This window comes from Phasianus colchicus, chromosome Z (genome assembly GCF_987193195.1).
Source record: "Phasianus colchicus chromosome Z, bPhaCol1.hap1.1, whole genome shotgun sequence".
Lineage (NCBI taxonomy): Eukaryota > Metazoa > Chordata > Aves > Galliformes > Phasianidae > Phasianus > Phasianus colchicus.
The window spans coordinates 92,665,688-92,684,951 of record NC_143476.1 but is presented as its reverse complement, the minus strand read 5'-3'; positions in this window follow the sequence as shown (position 1 = coordinate 92,684,951).

Here is a 19,264-nt window from a genome sequence, read left to right as displayed (position 1 = left end):
CTGCCAGGGCAAAACGGGGAACTGCCAGGGCAAAACGGGGAAACTGCCAGGGCAAAACGGGCACAAAGGGCAAAAAGGGGAACTGCCAGGGCAAAACGGGGAACTGCCACGGCAAAACGGGGAACTGCCAGGGCAAAACGGGGAAACTGCCAGGGCAAAACGGGGAAACTGTCCGGGCAAAAAGGGGAAACTGCCAGGGCAAAACGGGGAAACTGCCAGGGCAAAACGGGGAAACTGCCAGGGCAAAACGGGGAAACTGCCAGGGGAACAAGGGGGAACTGCCAGGGGAAAAAGGGGAACTGCCAGGGGAAAAAGGGGAACTGCCAGGGGAAAAAGGGGAACAAGGGGAAACTGCCAGGGCAACAAGGGGAAACTGCCAGGGCAAAACGGGGAAACTGCCAGGGCAACAAGGGGAAACTGCCAGGGCAACAAGGGGAAACTGCCAGGGCAACAAGGGGAAACTGCCAGGGCAACAAGGGGAAACTGCCAGGGCAACAAGTGGAAACTGCCAGGGGAAAAAGGGGAAACTGCCAGGGCAAAACGGGGAAACTGCCAGGGCAAAACGGGGAAACTGCCAGGGCAAAACGGGGAACAAGGGGAAACTGCCAGGGCAAAAAGGGGAACAAGGGGAAACTGCCAGGGCAAAAAGGGGAACAAGGGGAAACTGCCAGGGCAAAAAGGGGAACAAGGGGAAACTGCCAGGGCAAAAAGGGGAACAAGGGGAAACTGCCAGGGCAAAAAGGGGAACAAGGGGAAACTGCCAGGGCAAAAGGGGGAAAACTGCCAGGGCAAAAGGGGGAAACTGCCAGGGCAAAAGGGGGAAACTGCCAGGGCAAAAGGGGGAAACTGCCAGGGCAAAAGGGGGAAACTGCCAGGGCAAAAGGGGGAAAACGGGGAAACTGCCAGGGGAAAAAGGGGAAAACGGGGAAACTGCCAGGGCAAAACGGGGAAACTGCCAGGGCAAAACGGGGAAACTGCCAGGGCAAAACGGGGAAACTGCCAGGGCAAAACGGGGAAACTGCCAGGGCAAAACGGGGAAACTGCCAGGGCAAAACGGGGAAACTGCCAGGGCAAAACGGGGAAACTGCCAGGGCAAAAAGGGCAAAAAGGGCAAAAAGGGGAACTGCCAGGGCAAAACGGGGAACTGCCAGGGCAAAACGGGGAACTGCCAGGGCAAAACGGGGAACTGCCAGGGCAAAACGGGGAACTGCCAGGGCAAAACGGGGAACTGCCAGGGCAAAACGGGGAACTGCCAGGGCAAAACGGGGAAACTGCCAGGGGAACAAGGGGAACAAGGGGAAACTGCCAGGGCAAAACGGGGAATAAGGGGAAACTGCCAGGGCAAAACGGGGAAACTGCCAGGGCAAAACGGGGAAACTGCCAGGGCAAAACGGGGAACAAGGGGAAACTGCCAGGGGAACAAGGGGAAAACGGGGAAACTGCCAGGGGAAAACGGGGAAAACGGGGAAACTGCCAGGGCAAAACGGGGAGAACGGGGAAACTGCCAGGGCAAAACGGGGAAACTGCCAGGGCAAAACGGGGAAACTGCCAGGGCAAAACGGGGAAACTGCCAGGGCAAAACGGGGAAACTGCCAGGGCAAAACGGGGAAACTGCCAGGGCAAAACGGGGAAACTGCCAGGGCAAAACGGGGAAACTGCCAGGGCAAAAAGGGCAAAAAGGGCAAAAAGGGGAACTGGCAGGGCAAAACGGGGAACTGGCAGGGCAAAACGGGAAACTGCCAGGGCAAAACGGGGAAACTGCCAGGGCAAAACGGGGAAACTGCCAGGGCAATACGGGGAAACTGCCAGGGCAAAACGGGGAAACTGCCAGGGCAAAACGGGGAAACTGCCAGGGCAAAACGGGGAAACTGCCAGGGCAAAACGGGGAAACTGCCAGGGCAAAACGGGGAAACTGCCAGGGCAAAAAGTGGAAAACGGGGAAACTGCCAGGGGAACAAGGGGAAACTGCCACGGCATAACGGGGAAAAAGGGGAAACTGCCAGGGGAACAAGGGGAACAAGGGGAAACTGCCAGGGCAAAAAGGGGAACAAGGGGAAACTGCCAGGGCAAAAAGGGGAAACTACCAGGGCAAAAAGGGGAAACTGCCAGGGCAAAAGGGGGAAACTGCCAGGGCAAAAGGGGGAAACTGCCAGGGCAAAAGGGGGAAACTGCCAGGGCAAAAGGGGGAAACTGCCAGGGCAAAAGGGGGAAACTGCCAGGGCAAAAGGGGGAAACTGCCAGGGCAAAAGGGGGAAACTGCCAGGGCAAAAGGGGGAAACTGCCAGGGCAAAAGGGGGAAACTGCCAGGGCAAAAGGGGGAAACTGCCAGGGCAAAACGGGGAAACTGCCAGGGCAAAAGGGGGAAACTGCCAGGGCAAAAGGGGGAAACTGCCAGGGCAAAACGGGGGAACAAGGGGAAACTGCCAGGGCAAAACGGGGAAACTGCCAGGGGAAAAAGGGGAAAACGGGGAAACTGCCAGGGGAAAAAGGGGAAAACGGGGAAACTGCCAGGGCAAAACGGGGAAACTGCCAGGGCAAAACGGGGAAACTGCCAGGGCAAAACGGGGAAACTGCCAGGGCAAAACGGGGAAACTGCCAGGGCAAAACGGGGAAACTGCCAGGGCAAAACGGGAAACTGCCAGGGGAACAAGGGGAAACTGCCAGGGCAAAACGGGAAACTGCCAGGGCAAAACGGGGAATAAGGGAAAACTGCCAGGGCAAAAAGGGGAACAAGGGGAAACTGCCAGGGGAACAAGGGGAAACTGCCAGGGGAACAAGGGGAAACTGCCAGGGAAAAAAGGGGAAACTGCCAGGGAAAAAAGGGGAAACTGCCAGGGAAAAAAGGGGAAACTGCCAGGGAAAAAAGGGGAAACTGCCAGGGAAAAAAGGGGAAACTGCCAGGGAAAAAAGGGGAAACTGCCAGGGAAAAAAGGGGGAAACTGCCAGGGCAAAAGGGGGAAACTGCCAGGGCAAAAGGGGGAAACTGCCAGGGCAAAAGGGGGAAACTGCCAGGGCAAAAGGGGGAAACTGCCAGGGCAAAAGGGGGAAACTGCCAGGGCAAAAGGGGGAAACTGCCAGGGCAAAAGGGGGAAACTGCCAGGGCAAAAGGGGGAAACTGCCAGGGCAAAAAGGGGAAAACGGGGAAACTGCCAGGGCAAAAAGGGGAAAACGGGGAAACTGCCAGGGCAAAAAGGGGAAAACGGGGAAACTGCCAGGGCAAAACGGGGAAACTGCCAGGGCAAAACGGGGAAACTGCCAGGGCAAAACGGGGAAACTGCCAGGGCAAAACGGGGAAACTGCCAGGGCAAAACGGGGAAACTGCCAGGGCAAAACGGGGAAACTGCCAGGGCAAAACGGGGAAACTGCCAGGGCAAAACGGGGAAACTGCCAGGGCAAAACGGGGAAACTGCCAGGGCAAAACGGGGAAACTGCCAGGGCAAAACGGGGAAACTGCCAGGGGAACAAGGGGAACAAGGGGAAACTGCCAGGGGAACAAGGGGAAACTGCCAGGGGAACAAGGGGAAACTGCCAGGGGAACAAGGGGAAACTGCCAGGGGAACAAGGGGAAACTGCCAGGGCAAAACGGGGAAACTGCCAGGGCAAAACGGGGAAACTGCCAGGGCAAAACGGGGAAACTGCCAGGGCAAAACGGGGAACCTGCCAGGGGAACAAGGGGAACAAGGGGAAACTGCCAGGGGAACAAGGGGAAACTGCCAGGGCAAAACGGGGAAACTGCCAGGGCAAAACGGGGAAACTGCCAGGGCAAAACGGGGAAACTGCCAGGGCAAAACGGGGAAACTGCCAGGGCAAAAAGGGGAAACTGCCAGGGCAAAAAGGGGAAACTGCCAGGGCAAAAAGGGGAAAACGGGGAAACTGCCAGGGGAAAACGGGGAAACTGCCAGGGGAAAAAGGGGAAACTGCCAGGGCAATAAGGGGAACAAGGGGAAACTGCCAGGGCAAAAAGGGGAACAAGGGGAAACTGCCAGGGCAAAAAGGGGAACAAGGGGAAACTGCCAGGGCAAAAAGGGGAACAAGGGGAAACTGCCAGGGCAAAAAGGGGAACAAGGGGAAACTGCCAGGGCAAAAAGGGGAACAAGGGGAAACTGCCAGGGCAAAAAGGGGAACAAGGGGAAACTGCCAGGGCAAAACGGGGAAACTGCCAGGGCAAAACGGGGAAACTGCCAGGGCAAAACGGGGAAACTGCCAGGGCAAAACGGGGAAACTGCCAGGGCAAAACGGGGAACAAGGGGAACCTGCCAGGGGAACAAGGGGAACCTGCCAGGGCAAAACGGGGAACCTGCCAGGGCAAAACGGGGAACCTGCCAGGGCAAAACGGGGAAACTGCCAGGGCAAAACGGGGAAACTGCCAGGGCAAAACGGGGAAACTGCCAGGGCAAAACGGGGAAACTGCCAGGGCAAAACGGGGAAACTGCCAGGGCAAAACGGGGAAACTGCCAGGGCAAAACGGGGAAACTGCCAGGGCAAAACGGGGAAACAAGGGGAACCTGCCAGGGGAACAAGGGGAACAAGGGGAAACTGCCAGGGGAACAAGGGGAAACTGCCAGGGGAACAAGGGGAAACTGCCAGGGGAACAAGGGGAAACTGCCAGGGCAAAACGGGGAATAAGGGGAAACTGCCAGGGCAAAACGGGGAATAAGGGGAAACTGCCAGGGCAAAACGGGGAATAAGGGGAAACTGCCAGGGCAAAACGGGGAATAAGGGGAAACTGCCAGGGCAAAACGGGGAAACTGCCAGGGCAAAACGGGGAAACTGCCAGGGCAAAACGGGGAAACTGCCAGGGCAAAACGGGGAAACTGCCAGGGCAAAACGGGGAAACTGCCAGGGCAAAACGGGGAAACTGCCAGGGCAAAACGGGGAAACTGCCAGGGCAAAACGGGGAAACTGCCAGGGCAAAACGGGGAAACTGCCAGGGCAAAACGGGGAAACTGCCAGGGCAAAACGGGGAAACTGCCAGGGCAAAAAGGGGAAAACGGGGAAACTGCCAGGGCAAAACGGGGAAACTGCCAGGGCAAAACGGGGAAACTGCCAGGGCAAAACGGGGAAACTGCCAGGGCAAAACGGGGAAACTGCCAGGGCAAAACGGGGAAACTGCCAGGGCAAAACGGGGAAACTGCCAGGGCAAAACGGGGAAACTGCCAGGGCAAAACGGGGAAACTGCCAGGGCAAAACGGGGAAACTGCCAGGGCAAAACGGGGAAACTGCCAGGGCAAAACGGGGAAACTGCCAGGGCAAAACGGGGAACAAGGGGAAACTGCCAGGGGAACAAAGGGAACAAGGGGAAACTGCCAGGGCAAAAGGGGGAAACTGCCAGGGCAAAAGGGGGAAACTGCCAGGGCAAAAGGGGGAAACTGCCAGGGCAAAAGGGGGAAACTGCCAGGGCAAAAGGGGGAAACTGCCAGGGCAAAAGGGGGAAACTGCCAGGGCAAAAGGGGGAAACTGCCAGGGCAAAAGGGGGAAACTGCCAGGGCAAAAGGGGGAAACTGCCAGGGCAAAAGGGGGAAACTGCCAGGGCAAAAGGGGGAAACTGCCAGGGCAAAAGGGGGAAACTGCCAGGGCAAAAGGGGGAAACTGCCAGGGCAAAAGGAGGAAACTGCCAGGGCAAAACGGGGAAACTGCCAGGGCAAAACGGGGAAACTGCCAGGGCAAAACGGGGAAACTGCCAGGGGAAACAGGGGAACAAGGGGAAACTGCCAGGGCAAAACGGGGAAACTGCCAGGGGAAAAAGGGGAAAACGGGGAAACTGCCAGGGGAAAACGGGGAAACTGCCAGGGGAAAACGGGGAAACTGCCAGGGCAAAACGGGGAACCTGCCAGGGCAAAACGGGGAACCTGCCAGGGCAAAACGGGGAACCTGCCAGGGCAAAACGGGGAACCTGCCAGGGGAACAAGGGGAACCTGCCAGGGGAACAAGGGGAACCTGCCAGGGCAAAACGGGGAATAAGGGGAAACTGCCAGGGGAACAAGGGGAACAAGGGGAAACTGCCAGGGGAACAAGGGGAACAAGGGGAAACTGCCAGGGCAAAACGGGGAATAAGGGGAAACTGCCAGGGGAACAAGGGGAACAAGGGGAAACTGCCAGGGGAACAAGGGGAACAAGGGGAAACTGCCAGGGGAACAAGGGGAACAAGGGGAAACTGCCAGGGGAACAAGGGGAAACTGCCAGGGCAAAACGGGGAAACTGCCAGGGCAAAACGGGGAAACTGCCAGGGCAAAACGGGGAAACTGCCAGGGCAAAACGGGGAACCTGCCAGGGCAAAACGGGGAACCTGCCAGGGCAAAACGGGGAAACTGCCAGGGCAAAACGGGGAAACTGCCAGGGCAAAACGGGGAACAAGGGGAACCTGCCAGGGCAAAACGGGGAACAAGGGGAACCTGCCAGGGCAAAACGGGGAACAAGGGGAACCTGCCAGGGGAACAAGGGGAACAAGGGGAACCTGCCAGGGGAACAAGGGGAACCTGCCAGGGAAACTGCCAGGGGAACAAGGGGAACCTGCCAGGGAAACTGCCAGGGCAAAACGGGGAACCTGCCAGGGAAACTGCCAGGGCAAAACGGGGAACCTGCCAGGGAAACTGCCAGGGCAAAACGGGGAACCTGCCAGGGCAAAACGGGGAACCTGCCAGGGCAAAACGGGGAACCTGCCAGGGCAAAACGGGGAACCTGCCAGGGCAAAACGGGGAACCTGCCAGGGCAAAACGGGGAACCTGCCAGGGCAAAACGGGGAACCTGCCAGGGCAAAACGGGGAATAAGGGGAAACTGCCAGGGCAAAACGGGGAACAAGGGGAACCTGCCAGGGGAAAACGGGGAAAACGGGGAACCTGCCAGGGGAAAACGGGGAAAACGGGGAACCTGCCAGGGGAAAACGGGGAACAAGGGGAACCTGCCAGGGGAACAAGGGGAACCTGCCAGGGGAACAAGGGGAACCTGCCAGGGGAACAAGGGGAACCTGCCAGGGGAACAAGGGGAACCTGCCAGGGAAACTGCCGGGGCAAAACGGGGAACCTGCCAGGGAAACTGCCGGGGCAAAACGGGGGAACTGCCGGGGCAAAACGGGGGAACTGCCGGGGCAAAACGGGGGAACTGCCGGGGCAAAACGGGGGAACTGCCGGGGCAAAACGGGGGAACTGCCGGGGCAAAACGGGGGAACTGCCGGGGCAAAACGGGGGAACTGCCGGGGCAAAACGGGGGAACTGCCGGGGAAAAAGGGGAAACTGCCGGGGAAAAAGGGGAAACTGCCAGGGGAAAAAGGGGAAACTGCCAGGGGAAAAAGGGGAAACTGCCAGGGGAAACTGCCAGGGCAAAAAGGGGAAACTGCCAGGGCAAAAAGGGGAAACTGCCAGGGCAAAAAGGGGAAACTGCCAGGGCAAAAAGGGGAAACTGCCAGGGCAAAAAGGGGAAACTGCCAGGGCAAAAAGGGGAAACTGCCAGGGCAAAAAGGGGAAACTGCCAGGGCAAAAAGGGGAAACTGCCAGGGCAAAAAGGGGAAACTGCCAGGGCAAAAAGGGGAAACTGCCAGGGCAAAAAGGGGAAACTGCCAGGGCAAAAAGGGGAAACTGCCAGGGCAAAAAGGGGAAACTGCCAGGGCAAAAAGGGGAAACTGCCAGGGCAAAAAGGGGAAACTGCCAGGGCAAAAAGGGGAAACTGCCAGGGCAAAAAGGGGAAACTGCCAGGGCAAAAAGGGGAAACTGCCAGGGCAAAAAGGGGAAACTGCCAGGGCAAAAAGGGGAAACTGCCAGGGCAAAAAGGGGAAACTGCCAGGGCAAAAAGGGGAAACTGCCAGGGCAAAAAGGGGAAACTGCCAGGGCAAAAAGGGGAAACTGCCAGGGCAAAAAGGGGAAACTGCCAGGGCAAAAAGGGGAAACTGCCAGGGCAAAAAGGGGAAACTGCCAGGGCAAAAAGGGGAAACTGCCAGGGCAAAAAGGGGAAACTGCCAGGGCAAAAAGGGGAAACTGCCAGGGCAAAAAGGGGAAACTGCCAGGGCAAAAAGGGGAAACTGCCAGGGCAAAAAGGGGAAACTGCCAGGGCAAAAAGGGGAAACTGCCAGGGCAAAAAGGGGAAACTGCCAGGGCAAAAAGGGGAAACTGCCAGGGCAAAAAGGGGAAACTGCCAGGGCAAAAAGGGGAAACTGCCAGGGCAAAAAGGGGAAACTGCCAGGGCAAAAAGGGGAAACTGCCAGGGCAAAAAGGGGAAACTGCCAGGGCAAAAAGGGGAAACTGCCAGGGCAAAAAGGGGAAACTGCCAGGGCAAAAAGGGGAAACTGCCAGGGCAAAAAGGGGAAACTGCCAGGGCAAAAAGGGGAAACTGCCAGGGCAAAAAGGGGAAACTGCCAGGGCAAAAAGGGGAAACTGCCAGGGCAAAAAGGGGAAACTGCCAGGGCAAAAAGGGGAAACTGCCAGGGCAAAAAGGGGAAACTGCCAGGGCAAAAAGGGGAAACTGCCAGGGCAAAAAGGGGAAACTGCCAGGGCAAAAAGGGGAAACTGCCAGGGCAAAAAGGGGAAACTGCCAGGGCAAAAAGGGGAAACTGCCAGGGCAAAAAGGGGAAACTGCCAGGGCAAAAAGGGGAAACTGCCAGGGCAAAAAGGGGAAACTGCCAGGGCAAAAAGGGGAAACTGCCAGGGCAAAAAGGGGAAACTGCCAGGGCAAAAAGGGGAAACTGCCAGGGCAAAAAGGGGAAACTGCCAGGGCAAAAAGGGGAAACTGCCAGGGCAAAAAGGGGAAACTGCCAGGGCAAAAAGGGGAAACTGCCAGGGCAAAAAGGGGAAACTGCCAGGGCAAAAAGGGGAAACTGCCAGGGCAAAAAGGGGAAACTGCCAGGGCAAAAAGGGGAAACTGCCAGGGCAAAAAGGGGAAACTGCCAGGGCAAAAAGGGGAAACTGCCAGGGCAAAAAGGGGAAACTGCCAGGGCAAAAAGGGGAAACTGCCAGGGCAAAAAGGGGAAACTGCCAGGGCAAAAAGGGGAAACTGCCAGGGCAAAAAGGGGAAACTGCCAGGGCAAAAAGGGGAAACTGCCAGGGCAAAAAGGGGAAACTGCCAGGGCAAAAAGGGGAAACTGCCAGGGCAAAAAGGGGAAACTGCCAGGGCAAAAAGGGGAAACTGCCAGGGCAAAAAGGGGAAACTGCCAGGGCAAAAAGGGGAAACTGCCAGGGCAAAAAGGGGAAACTGCCAGGGCAAAAAGGGGAAACTGCCAGGGCAAAAAGGGGAAACTGCCAGGGCAAAAAGGGGAAACTGCCAGGGCAAAAAGGGGAAACTGCCAGGGCAAAAAGGGGAAACTGCCAGGGCAAAAAGGGGAAACTGCCAGGGCAAAAAGGGGAAACTGCCAGGGCAAAAAGGGGAAACTGCCAGGGCAAAAAGGGGAAACTGCCAGGGCAAAAAGGGGAAACTGCCAGGGGAAAAAGGGGAAACTGCCAGGGGAAAAAGGGGAAACTGCCAGGGGAAAAAGGGGAAACTGCCAGGGGAAAAAGGGGAAACTGCCAGGGGAAAAAGGGGAAACTGCCAGGGCAAAAAGGGGAATAAGGGGAAACTGCCAGGGCAAAAAGGGGAATAAGGGGAAACTGCCAGGGCAAAAAGGGGAATAAGGGGAAACTGCCAGGGCAAAAAGGGGAATAAGGGGAAACTGCCCGGGCAAAAGGGGAGTAAGGCGAAACTGCCAGGGGAATAAGGGGAGTAAGGCGAAACTGCCGGGGCGAATAAGGCGAAACTGCCGGGGCGAATAAGGCGAAACTGCCGGGGCGAATAAGGCGAAACTGCCGGGGCGAATAAGGCGAAACTGCCGGGGCGAATAAGGCGAAACTGCCGGGGCGAATAAGGCGAAACTGCCGGGGCGAATAAGGCGAAACTGCCGGGGCGAATAAGGCGAAACTGCCGGGGCGAATAAGGCGAAACTGCCGGGGCGAATAAGGCGAAACTGCCGGGGCGAATAAGGCGAAACTGCCGGGGCGAATAAGGCGAAACTGCCGGGGCGAATAAGGCGAAACTGCCGGGGCGAATAAGGCGAAACTGCCGGGGCGAATAAGGCGAAACTGCCGGGGCGAATAAGGCGAAACTGCCGGGGCGAATAAGGCGAAACTGCCGGGGCGAACAAGGGGGAACGAGGAGGATGGGGGGAAAGGAAGGAGGAGAACGGGGGAAAAGGAAGTGCCAAGGGAAAAAAGGGGAAAAGGGGAACTGCCAGGGGGGGAAAAGGGGGAACCTGCCGGGGGGAAGGGGGGAAAAAGGGGAAAAGGGGAACGAGGTGACCAGGGAAAAAAGGGATCAAGGAGACGGGGGGGAAAAGGGAAGGCAGAGACCCGGAAAAAGAGAATTCACAATGGGAAAACATGAAAGAGGAGATGGGAAAAAGGGATTTCAGAATGGGGAAAAGGGAAGGAGGAGACTGGGGAAAAAGGGAAACTGCCCAGGGGAAAAAGGGGAACTGAAAAATGACAGAAATGAAGGGGAAAATGGACAAACTGCCACGGGGGGAAAAAAGGGGGAAAAAGGGGAAACTGCCAATGGGGGGAAAAAGGAAATTGCTGAGGGAAAAAAGGTGGAAAGGAAAGGAGGAGAACGTGGGAAAAGGAATTGCTGAGAGGAATATGGGGAAAAGGGAATTGCAACGGGGAAAAAGGGGGAAAGAGGAGAACGGGGGAAAGGGAATTGCCACGGGGTGACAGGGGAGAAGGGGAACTGCCAAAGGGAAACAGGGGAAAAAGGGGAACTGCCAGGGGTTGAAAGAAGGGACACAAAGAGAGAAAACTGCCAAAGGGGGGAAAAAAGGGATTCCTTTCCCTTCTCCTCTCTCATTCTCCCCACTTCTTTCCCTCTCCCTCCACTTTTATTCCCATCCTTTCCTCCCATCCTTCCCTTCTCCTCTTTCTGCCCCCTTCTTTCCCTCTCTCCCTCCACCTCCCTGCATTTATTTCTATCCTCCCATCCCTCCTTCCTTCCCTTTTATGTGGGAACTGCTGGCTCACAGCCCGAACCTCTGATTGCTCAGCACAGGTGAAGGCGATTCAGCTGCAGGAAGGGGTGCAGCCTGGCTGCTCCCTACCCCCATTTAAGGGCTGACCACCAGCAGGGAAGGTTTGCTATTCTGAACTTCTGCTCTGCTGGAGCTTTGTGAGTGAGCCCAGGATGTGGGCAAGCGTCCTCTCTGTTCCCTCTGTCTCGCTTTGCCTCTCATTTATTTCATTGTTATAACATTTTAATGTTTGTTGACTTTACAATGTTCCTTTACACAGTTTTTCTTCGTTATACACTATCTTAAATTCTTTGGTTATATGCTTTCTTTCCTTCTTTTCTTCCTTCTTTCTTCCTGTCTATTCATCCTTCTGTTCATTTGCTCATCCTCCCCTCCCTCCATCCCCTCCCTCCATCCCCTCCCTCCATCCCCTCCCTCCATCCCCTCCCTCCATCCCCTCCCTCCATCCCCTCCCTCCATCCCTCATCCTCCCCTCCATCCCCTCCCTCCATCCCTCATCCTCCCCTCCATCCCTTCCCTCCATCCCTCATCCTCCCCTCCATCCCTTCCCTCCATCCCTCATCCTCCCCTCCATCCCTTCCCTCCATCCCTCATCCTCCCCTCCATCCCTTCCCTCCATCCCTCATCCTCCCCTCCATCCCTTCCCTCCATCCCTCATCCTCCCCTCCATCCCTTCCCTCCATCCTTCATCCTCCCCTCCATCCCTTCCCTCCATCCTTCATCCTCCCCTCCATCCCTTCATTCCTCATTCATCCTTCCTTTCATCCTTTTACATCCTCCCTCCATTCTTCGTCCTCCCTTCCATCCCTTCATTTCTCATTCATACTTCCTCCCTTCTTCTTCCCTTCCTCCCTCATTCATTCTTCCTTTCATCCTTTTACTTCTTCTCTCTCTCTGCCCTCCCCTTCTTTCCTCCATTCTTCGCCCTCCCTTCCATCCCTTCATTGCTCATTCATCCTTCCTTCCCTTCCATCCCTCCCTCCTTCCATCCTTTCCTTCCACCCCTCCTTCCTTCCTTTCCTTCCACCCCTCCTTCCTTCCTTCCCTTCCGTCCCTCCTTCCTTCCTTCCCTTCCGTCCCTCCTTCCTTCCTTCCCTTCCGTCCCTCCTTCCTTCCTTCCCTTCCGTCCCTCCTTCCTTCCTTCCCTTCCACCCCTCCTTCCTTCCTTCCCTTCCACCCCTCCTTCCTTCCTTTCCTTCCACCCCTCCTTCCTTCCTTTCCTTCCACCCCTCCTTCCTTCCTTTCCTTCCACCCCTCCTTCCTTCCTTTCCTTCCACCCCTCCTTCCTTCCTTTCCTTCCACCCCTCCTTCCTTCCTTTCCTTCCACCCCTCCTTCCTTCCTTTCCTTCCACCCCTCCTTCCTTCCTTCCCTTCCTCCTCCCTTCATTCCTCCATTCATTCTTCATCCTCCCTTCCATCCCTTCATTCCTCATTCATCCTTCCTTTCCTTCCGTCCCTCCCTCCTTCCATCCCTTCCCTCATTCCTCCATTCATTCTTCATTCTCCCCTCCATCCCTTCATTTCTCATTCGTTCTTCCTTTCATTCTTTTACTCCCTCCTTCCCTCCTTCCTCATTCATCCTTCCTTTCATCCTTTTACTCCTTCCCTCCCTCCGCCTCCCCCTCCATCCCTTCATTCCTCATTTATCCTTTCATTCATCCTTTTACTCCTTCATTTATTCCTCCATCCATCCATTCATCCCTTCCTTCGCTCCTCCATCATCCTTTCTCACCCATCCTTCCATTCCTTCCTTTCTTCCATCTTTCTGTTCTTCCTTCCTTCCATCCGTTCATCCTTCCATTCTTCATTCATCCCTTAATCCCTTCCTTCATTCGTTTTTCCATCCATTCTTTCATCCTTCCCCCCTCCCTCGCCCCCGTTTCCTCCCCTCCCTCGCCCCCGTTTCCTCCCCTCCCTCGCCCCCGTTTCCTCCCCTCCCTCGCCCCCGTTTCCTCCCCTCCCTCGCCCCCGTTTCCTCCCCTCCCTCGCCCCCGTTTCCTCCCCTCCCTCGCCCCCGTTTCCTCCCCTCCTTCCCCCCCTTTTCCTCCCCTCCTTCCCCCCCTTTTCCTCCCCTCCCTCCCCCCACCCATTTTTCCATCCCTCCTTCCATTCATCCATCCCTAATCCCTTCATCCCTTCATCCCTCCATCCCCTTTTCCTTCCTTCCTTGCCTCCGTCCCCTAATCCCTCCATTCATTCATTCCTTTTCCCCTCCACTCATTCATTCATTCTTTTTCCCCTCCCTTTCTTCCTTCATTTTCCCTCCATCCATTCATTCATTTTTCTCTCCCTCCATCCATTCATTCATTTTTTCCTCCCTTCATTCATTCATTCTTTCATTTTCCCCTCCCTCCATTCATTCATTCATTTTTCCCTCCATCCATTCTTCCATTCATTCTTTTCCCCTCCCTCCCTTCATCCATTCATTCTTCCCCCCCTCCATTCATCCATTCCTTCATTTTCCCCTCCCTCCCTCCATTCATTTTCCCCTCCCTTCATTCACTCATTCATTCATTCATTTTCCCCTCCCTCCATTCATTCATTCTTCCCTCCCTCCCTCCCTCCCTTCATTTTCCCCTCCATTCATTCATTCATTTTCCCCTTCATCCATTCACTTTTCCCTCCATCCATTCATTCATTCATTTTCCCCTTCATCCATTCACTTTTCCCTCCCTCCCTCCATCCATTCATTCATTTTCCCCTCCCTTCATTCATTCATTCATTTTCCTTTCCCTCCCTCCCGTCATTCGTTCATCTTTTCCTCCCTCCATCCCTTCATTCATTCTTTTCCCCTCCCTCCCTCCCTCCCCTCATTCATCCATTTTCCCCTCCATCCATTTATTCATTCATTTTCCCTCCCTCCATTCACTCATTCATTCCTTCCTTTTCCCCTCCCTTCATTCATTCATTCATTTTCCTTTCCCTTCCTCCCTCCATTCATTCATTTTCCCCTCCCTCCCGTCATTCATTCATTTTTTCCTCCCTCCATCACTTCATTCATTCTTTTCCCCTCCCTCCATCCCTTCATCCATTCATTTTTCCCTCCCTCCCTTCATTCCTTCATTTTCCCCTCCATCCATTCTTTCATTCATTTTTCCCTCCCTCCCTTCATTCCTTTTCCCCTTCCTTCACTCATTCATTCCTTTTCCCCTCCCTCCCTCCATCCATCCATTCTTTTTCCCTCCATCCCTCCATTCATTCATTTTTGCCTCCCTTCATTCATTCATTCATTTCCCCCTTCATTCATTCATTTTCCCCCTCCTTCACTCATTCATTCATTTCCCCTCCATTCATTCATTCTTTTCCCCTTCATTCATTCATTCATTTTCCCTCCCTCCCTCCATTCATTCATTATTTTTTCCCTCCATTCATTCATTATTTTTTCCCTCCATTCATTCATTATTTTTTCCCTCCCTCCATTCATTTCCCCTCCATTCATTCATTTCCCCTCCATTCATTCATTTCCCCTCCATTCATTCATTATTTTTTCCCTCCATTCATTCATTATTTTTTCCCTCCATTCATTCATTCATTTCCCCTCCATTCATTCATTCATTTCCCCTCCATTCATTCATTCATTTCCCCTCCATTCATTCATTCATTCATTTTCCCTCCATTCATTCATTATTTTTTCCCTCCCTCCATTCATTCATTCATTTTCCCTCCCTCCATTCATTCATTCATTATTTTTTCCCTCCATTCATTCATCCATTTTCCCCTTCATTCATTCATTCATTCATTTCCCCTCCATTCATTCATTCATTCATTTCCCCTCCATTCATTCATTCATTCATTTCCCCTCCATTCATTCATTCATTCATTTCCCCTCCATTCATTCATTCACTTTTCCCTCCATTCATTCATTATTTTTTCCCTCCCTTCACTCATTCATTCACTTTTACCCTCCATTCATTCATTCTTTTCCCCTTCATTCATTCATTCATTCATTTTCCCTCCCTCCATTCATTCATTTCCCCCCCCATTCATTTCCCCCTCTAATAATTAACCCTCTGCCCCTAATGACCCCCCAATACCGGCCTAATAACTCTCCATCCAACTCTCTAATAACTAATTACTCTCTAATTACTAATAATCTCTCATCCTCTCCAAGACCTCGATCCAACTCCCTAATTACTCCTTAATTGCTCCCCAACAACTCCCTTACAACTGGTAATCCCCTATTAGCGCCCTACTAATTAACCTCTAATTACTCTCTAATAACTCCTTAATTACTCTCTATCCAATAACCTCTAATAACTCCCTAATTACTCTCCATCCAGTCCCCTAATTACTCCCTAATTACTCTGTATCCAACTCCCTAATTACTCTCTAATAACTCCTTAATAACTGGCTAATAATTCTAATTACTCATAACCCCCTAATTAATCCTCTGCCTCTAATAATTAATTCCCTGCCTCTAATAATTCCTTCTAATAATTCTCTCCCTCTAATCATTATTTGTCTCTAATAATTCCTCTTCTCCCCCCTAATTAATAATTCCTCCTTTTCCCCCCCTAATTAATAATTCCTCTTCCCCCCCCTAATTAATAATTCCTCCTTCTCCCCCTCTATTAATTCTCTCCATCTAATCATTAATTGTCTCTAATAATTGCTTCTCCCCCCTAATAATTATTTGTCTCTAATTATTCCTCCTTCTGCCCCCCTAATTAATAATCATTCCTCCTTCTCCCCTCTGATAATTCTCTCTATCTAATCATTATTTGTCCCTAATAATTCCTTCTGCCCCCCTAATAATTGCTTCTCTCCCCCTAATAATTATTCGTCTCTAATTATTCTTCTTTCTGCCCCCCTAATAATTATTTATCTCTAATAATTCCTTCCTGCCCCTCCCTAATCATTATTTGTTTCTATTAATTCCTTCCTGCCCCTCTAATCATTATTAGTCTCTAATAATTCCTTCCTGCCCCTCTAATTATTCCTTCCTTCCCTCTAATAATTATTTGCCTCTAATAATTCCTTCCTTCTCCCCCCTAATAATTCTCTCCATCTAACAATTATTAGTCTCTAATAATTCCTTCCTGCCCCCCTAACCATTATTAGTCCCTACTAATCCCCCCCGGCCCTTAATTACCCCTCCTTGGCTCTGCTAATGACTTCTCCTCGCTAATTGTCCGTTTCCCTGCAGCTCCCCATCCTTCCTGCTGCTGCTGCTCCGTTTCCTCCTCCGTGGGCTGAGGTGAGGATGGGGCACCAAGACCCCATAGACCCCATAGGACCCCATAGACCCCATAAAACCCCACAGACACCATAAAACCCCATAGGAACCTATAGGACCCCAGATTACCCCATAGGATCCCATAAGACCCCATAGGACCCCATAGGATCCCGTGGGACCCCATGGGACCCCACAGGACCCCATAGACACCATAAAACCCCATAGGAATCGATAGGACCCCAGATTACCCCATAGATCCCATACGACCCCATAGGACACCCCAGGACCCCATAGGATCCCATAAAACCCCATAGGATCCCATACAACCCCATAGGACCCCATAGACACCGTGGCACCCCATAAGACCCCATAGAGACCATAAAACCCCATACGACCCCATAGGATCCCGTAAGACACCACAGGACCCCATAAGACCCCATAGACACCATAAAACCCCATAGGAATCTATAGGACTCCAGATTACCCCATAGGATCCCATAAAACACCATAGGACACCCCAGGAACCCATAGGATCCCATACAACCCCATAGGATCCCGTGGGACCCCATAGGACCCCATGGGACCCCACAGGACCCCATAGACACCATAAAACCCCATACGACCCCATAGGATCCCATACGACCCCATAGGATCCCGTAAGACACCACAGGACACCCCAGGACCCCATAAGACCCCATAGACACCATAAAACCCCATAGGAACCTATAGGACCCCAGATTACCCCATAGGATCCCATAAGACACCATAGGACACCCCAGGACCCCATAGGATCCCATACAACCCCACAGGACCCCATAGACACTGTGGGACCCCACAGGACCCCATAGAGACAGGGGGACCCCATAAGACACCATAAAACCCCATGGGACCCCATAGAGACTGTGGGACCCCATAGAGACTGTGGGACCCCATAGGACCCCATAGAGACTGTGGGACCCCACAGAGACTGTGGGACCCCATAGGACCCCATAGAGACCGTGGGACCCCATAGGACCCCACAGGACCCCATAGACACCATGGGACCCCGTAAGACTGCATATTAACCCTCACACCCCAGACGACCCCGTAGGATCCCATAAAACACCATAGGACCCCAGTGAATCCCATATTACCCCACAGACCCCATAGGACCCCATGGGACCCCGTAAGACTGTATATTAGCCCACAGACCCCATACGACCCCATAGGATCCCATAAGACACCATAGGACCCCAGTGGTCCCCGTATTACCCCAGAGAGTCCATAGGACCCCATAAGACACCATAGGACACCCCATAGGACCCCATAGAGACTGTGGGACCCCATAGAGACCGTGGGACCCCATGGGACCCCATAGGACCCCATAGACACTGTGGGACCCCATAAGATACCATAAAACCCCATAGGACCCCAGGACACCATAAAACCCCATAGGATCCCAGTGGACCCCATATTATCCCACAGACTCCATAGGACCCCATAAGACACCATAGACACCATGGGACCCTATAAGACCTCATATGACCCCATAGGATCCCATAAGACACCATAGGACCCCAGTGGACCCCATATTACCCCACAGACCCCATAGGATCCCATAAGACACCACAGGACTCGATAGGACCCTGGTGAACCCCATAATACCCCACAGACTACATAGGACCCCATAGACCCCATGGGACCCCGTAAGACTGTATTTGAGCCCACAGACCCCATACGACCCCATAGGATCCCATAATCACAGAATCACAGAATTGCCAGCGTTGGAAGGGACCTCAAGGATCATGAATCTCCAACCCCCTGCCAATGCAGGGCCACCACCATCCCACCTAATGCTGGACCAGGCTGCCCAGGGCCCCATCCAACCTGGCCTTGAACACCTCCAGGGACGGGGCATCCACAGCCTCTCTGGGCAGCCTGTTCCAGTACCTCACTACTCTCATAGGAAAGAACTTCCCCCTGACGTCCAACCTAAATCTCCCTTCCCTCAGCTTAAAACCATTTCCCCTCGTCCTGCTGTCACTCACCCTTTTAAAGAGTTGATTCCCCTTCTGTTTGTAGGCTCCCTTTAGGTACTGAAGGCTGCAATGAGGTCACCCCGCAGCTTCTTTTCTCCAGGCTGAACAAGCCCAGTCCCTCAGCCTGTCCTCATAAGGGAGGTGCTCCAGTCCCCTGCTCATCTTCGTGGCCCTCCTCTGGACCCTCTCCAACAGCTCCCTGTCTTTCTTGTACTGGGGGCTCCAGACCTGGACGCAGTGCTGCAGATGGGGCCTCACAAGAGCAGAGTAGAGGGGAACAATCACCTCCCTGTCCCTGCTGGCCACCCCTCTTCTGATGGAGCCCAGGACACCATTTGCTTTCCCACCTGCAAGGGCACACTGCTGGCTCATGTTAAGTTTTTTATCTATCAGGACCCCCAGGTCCTTCTCCACAGGGCTGCTCTCAAGGACCGCTCCTTCCAGTCTGTAGGGATGCCTGGGATTCCTCCGGCCCAAGTGCAAAACTCTGCACTTTGCCGTGTTGAACCTCATCAGGTTCACCCAGCCCACCTTTCCAGCCTCTCGAGGTCCCTCTGAATGGCATCCCGTCCTTCAGCCGTGTCAACCACACCACTCAGCTTGGTGTCGTCAGCAAATTGCTGAGGGTGCACCCGATTCCGCCATCGATGTCATTGATAAAGATGTTACAGAGCACCGGTCCCAAGACAGACCCCTGGGGGACGCCGCTCGTTACCAGCCTCCACCTGGACATGGAGCCATTGATGACCACCCTCTGTCTGCGGCCTTTCAACCAGTTTCTTATCCATCGAGTGGTCCACCCATCAAATCCACATCCCTCCAGTTTGGAGAGAAGGATGTGGTGGGGGACCATGTCAAAGGCCTTGCTCAAGTCCAGGTAAATGACATTGGTCGCCTTTCCCTTGTCCACCGATGCCGTCACTCCATCATAAAAGGCCACCAGACTGGCCAAGCATGACCTTCCTCTGGTGAAGCCGTGCTGGCTGTCACGGATCACACGCCCTTTCCTCATGTGATCAAGCATGTCATCCAGGATGATCTGTTCCATCATCTTCCCAGGCACAGAGGTGAGACTCACCGGCCTGTAGTTC